The sequence below is a fragment of the Triticum dicoccoides genome, chromosome 4A, assembly GCF_002162155.2.
Source record: "Triticum dicoccoides isolate Atlit2015 ecotype Zavitan chromosome 4A, WEW_v2.0, whole genome shotgun sequence".
NCBI lineage: Eukaryota > Viridiplantae > Streptophyta > Magnoliopsida > Poales > Poaceae > Triticum > Triticum dicoccoides.
In genome coordinates, this window is record NC_041386.1 from 561,945,234 (window position 1) to 561,949,842 (window position 4,609).

The following is a 4,609-nucleotide window of genomic DNA, read 5'->3' on the forward strand; positions in this document are numbered from 1 at the left end:
TCTTTGGTATGCCAGGAACTCACAATGACATCAACGTGCTGCAGTGCTCTCCTGTTTTTGCCAAGCTCGTTGAGGGTCATTCTCCTCCGGTGAACTTCGAGATCAATGGACACCAATACAACAAGGGGTACTATCTAGCTGACGGCATCTATCCGAGATGGTCGACATTTGTGAAGACAATCTCAAACCCTGTGGCAGGAGGCAAGAACGCCTGGTTTGCGAAGCTTCAGGAGGCTTGCAGGAAGGATGTCGAGCAGGCATTTGGTGTGCTCCAATCTTGATTTGCTGTTGTTCGGTATCCCTCTCAGACCTGGTCCAAAGATCAAATGTGGGAGATTATGACTTACTGTGTCATCTTGCACAACATGATCATCGAGAGCGAGCAAGAAGACCCAGTCACTACAAGGATCCGGGTCTATTGCAACAAAAGCATTTGTCGCAATAAGTACCCAATTGTCGCAACAGGTACCTATTGCCACGACATGGTGTTCATTGCCAGCCGTCGCGACAGGACGCATGGTAATAGGTTATTGCCACAAAAAAAATGTGGCAAGAAAGCATGCTATTGCAACAACCATGTTGCAAGTTGCCACATTTTTCTTGTGGCATCGTGCACTTGATGCCACAATTTGGTTTGTGGCAATAGCTTAATGCAACACGTAGCGAACCGTGGCGATTTAGTTGTTTGTGGCGATAGGCATTTGTGGCAATAACCTATACCAACAACTCTTTTTCTGGCACGTGCTCTTCCGTAGCAATAGTCAATTGTGGCAATACCCTATGGCAACAACTCTTGTTTTTGTGGGTATAGTCCTTTCGCCACGAACCCTATGTTTGTCGCAGTAAAGTATGGCAACGACTCTTCAGATGTGGTAATACTAAAATTGCAACATACTTCTTTTGGTGGTGATAAATAGTTATCACAACGGACAGACTATTTGTGGTGAGAGGTTGTTTTGACAATATGAACGTTTCATGGCGAAAGGGCTATTTCAGCAAAACTAAATTCCATGGCGACAAGTAGTTATCTCAACAGACTGAGTTTTTGTGGTGATAAGTTATTGCGACTATATGAAGTGTTTCGTCGCCACAGCCTAGTGCTACAAAACAGGTCGGCATGGCGACTAAGATTTGACACAACGCTACTTTTTCATGGTGCCAACATGTTGCGACCAAAATTAGCTTGTGATAATAGCCTACTGTAACCGAAAAAATATACAGGCATTCAATTAGATGATTCAAATAATGCATATATGATGTAGATTCATCGAACATCAAAGTTTGCATAGCCAATATCCATCACAATAAACTGTAATATAATTTAGCATGCATTCAATATACTGAATGTGCCATCCTAATTAAGAGCGAAGATTAAATTGTCCGTGGTCTAGAGTCCATTCCAGCTAAATCTTTGGATCCTGCTATGAAGAAATCAGAAATTTATTTAGCTCAAGTTAATTGAAAATAGAAAATACTTAGTCAGGAAAATAAAGAAACAACACAACGACTAAATAGCAGAAAGATATAACCACTATCATGACAATTGTATAATTACTATATTCGTGCATGCATGAGTATCTTCCTGACGAATTGTCATGACCACAACAGCTAGCAAGCAAATTCTTGTGCCTGTTGTACTACTGCATCAACAATTAGGTGCTATGCAAAAGGAAATGGATAATTTCACAAAAGATTTTGTAGTTCAAACACAAGAATAATTACCTAAATTAATCAAACAAAATATCTCCAAAACAACTACATGCTCGCACAAGTTCACAATTTCTAATGGTGAGAAAACTGTTCTATTTCTGGCTTCCCTACTGTATGTGCTTCAGCAACAAAAAAAGTAAAATAGTGCAAGCAAGTAGATGATTGCACATTATGAAGGCCATTTACGTATCAAATAAAGGCCAATATGAAGACAAACCAAGCTTGTGACTTACCATTGCTCGAAACATTCGAGAATTCATTGTTACAACTTGTATGAGCGTATTTGGAGCAACTACATTGTGCCTTGTACCTAGAGTCCCAGTAGTACTAGCGGTCGGTCTGTAAAAGAGAATTTTGCAAGTTTGGATTCCTATTTTATTTGCCAGTCCTTTTCTTAGGCATCTGCAAATAGAAGTGCACTTTTAGCAATGCAAGTAAGCAAATAAATCTGACAAGTTCGCAAGCATATGACTATAATCACCTGATGTGTTTGCGTCTGTTAGATCACCAGCAGGATCTTGCATTGAATTCATCATTGTGCCCTTCTGTATGTAATATCATAATTTGAGTCAATTTCAAAAGAAATGCGATACTTAAAGCAGTCATAAAAAATATCTATTCAAGTCTATACTGAAGCTGTTGTAAGCAAAAATAAGCTAGGCTTCAAAGATTAAATGAAATCAAATTGTGTTATAGCGTGCAGAACAAAAGCATGCAGAACAGAAGTCTTTTAGCATACCATATGTCTATAATTTTGATTTAGAAATTGAAAGCTAGGCTTCAAAGATCAAACAGAGCATATATATGTGCACATCAATAAAATGTAATCAAGTGTATACTAAAGCTGTGAGGCATACACATGACACACCAATTAGAGCCCATCCTGACAAGGCTACTCCCAATACATACACATGCAGTAACCTAGCCCGAATGTGGTAAGCAAACTACCAAGGTTAAATAAGCTGAATGTGGGAATATGCTTTAGTATAGGCACATACACATTTAAGAAGTCCGGACAGTGGTTCTGGTATTAGCTTGGTAATATTTTACATAGTGAAAAGGAAAACTTGGGACTATTTACACCAAATGTGGGACACTCCAAAATACAAAAATAAATTAGTCATGGTCGTGGTCGCCATGGCTATGGTCACCGTGGCCAAGGCCGTGACGGCATTGACGACAACAGGTCGACCGTCTCTCAGCTCGGCGTGAGTGTCGCCGCCACTACCAGCGAGGGGGCATGTTGCATCCCCGGGGTTGTTGCAGTGGCGGATCCAAGAATTCAACTTTGGGTGTTAAAAAAATCACCCTGACATCAACTCTTTTTTTTCGTTTCAGCCTATGTTTGCTTTTAAAAAATTCATTTGTTATTCTTTTACTAATGGAATCAATTACATTAGGAGAGTTCTATGTACAAAGATACATCTCTAAATCCAAACAGAAGCTACACATGAATGCAATTTCAAATTGGAACTTTGGAGGGGATTGGTGAACTCTTAGCTTGCTTAGACTAGTTTATCTGGACTGAAGCTGAGTTGATTAACTCACTCCGCGTACTCTCTGAAGTCTGAACTAAAACGCTGCAACGAGGAAGGAAGGGTCGTGGCCTTACCACCGCCGTGGTGCAGGGGCGCCGGAAATGGCTGGCAGTGGCGGATCAGACGAAACGGAAGGAGAAGGGAGGCCCTGACTGTTCCATGGCGGCGTCCCTGCATCTATCGAGCTGCAGCTGCGTGGCGAAGGAAATCAGGGGAGGAGATCAAATCAAATCGAATAGAAAGGATGGGCGAGGGTTGACCTTGAAGCGCAGCCATGTGTGTGCCCATGTGGCTCTCATGGCCTCCATCGACGGATAGTCGATCTGGGATCAGAGGAAGCAGCCTCCCATGTTGACCTCCGTCATGGGATACTTGACGAAGCCCTCTTCTCAGCCATGGGAGGAAGCTGGATAGGGAGGAAGAGGACGCCGGTTCTAGCCGTGGCAGATCTGACCGCCGCCCGACCCGCATCAACGGTACCGGCGGTTGCGGGACGCATAGGGCAGATGGCCGTGGATGGGGAGGTGGCGGCGGCCGTGGATGGGAAGGGGGGATCTGAAAGAGGAGGACGACGAGATTAGGGGAGTCAGGGCGGACAAAGGGGAAGGAAGAAGACGGTGGAGATCTACATAGGAGTTGACTGCTTGCCGTTGGATCACGAAAGAGTAGACGGTCTGGATTTGCGATCCGTGGGTTGGTTCGCTCAACCAATCACCTCGCAAGTTCTGGCTCACGCTGGATTGTCACATCAGCACCATCCATCCATCACAGTCCAAATGGTGTATAAGAACGGACCTAATTGTTCGAATCATGACGGTTATGGTGACAGTCCCTCTTGTCTGTCATGATGGGTCTATTGATTTGGGGTGCCATCCTCATGTTGCTTATATATGACGGATTTTGCGACGAACCAGATAAATCGTCATAATATCACAGTTTCTGGCAATGTCATCACAATTCCATCATGGATTAACATGTTTTTTGTAGTGGGATGACCGGATGAGCGGCACGGGTTCGAGAGAAGGTGCGGAAACTGCCGGGGAAGAAGAACCAGCGGCTGGTGCGCGCGCGGGTGTGGGTCAGTGCGTCGCTCGAGGCCGTCTGGGCCACGCTCACCGACTACAAGGGCCTCATCGGTTTCATCCCCGGCCAGGACGCCGCTTTCGCCCGCCTGTAGGTGCTGCGCTGCACATCTATAAGGAGGAGATTTGGGAGAAAGGAATAACCTAAGGCAGGGTTCATTCGACGGACTCCGGTCATTGTGGTTCGCAGTGTCAACGCCGACATGACACCGTGAGGACGGAGGAACCCGAACAAGAGAGCTCAGATCCAATCTTGACGATTTGGTGAAGAGCAATAAT

At 44.3% G+C, this 4,609-nt stretch overlaps 1 long non-coding RNA gene across 2 annotated transcripts; it reads right to left on the reverse strand.

The window, feature by feature from the left end:
* Positions 1-1,184: 1,184 nt before the first annotated feature.
* LOC119289147 lies at positions 1,185-3,825 on the reverse strand. Of its 2 annotated transcripts, none has more exons than XR_005141436.1 (5): positions 3,509-3,825; positions 3,323-3,439; positions 2,192-2,255; positions 1,944-2,112; positions 1,185-1,418 (listed from the first exon to the last, which is right to left on the reverse strand). It is a non-coding gene; the product is annotated as an uncharacterized LOC119289147 (long non-coding RNA). The 2 variants fall into 2 exon arrangements; XR_005141437.1 differs by having other exon boundaries at positions 1,185-1,421.
* Between the last annotated feature and the right edge of the window lie 784 nt (positions 3,826-4,609).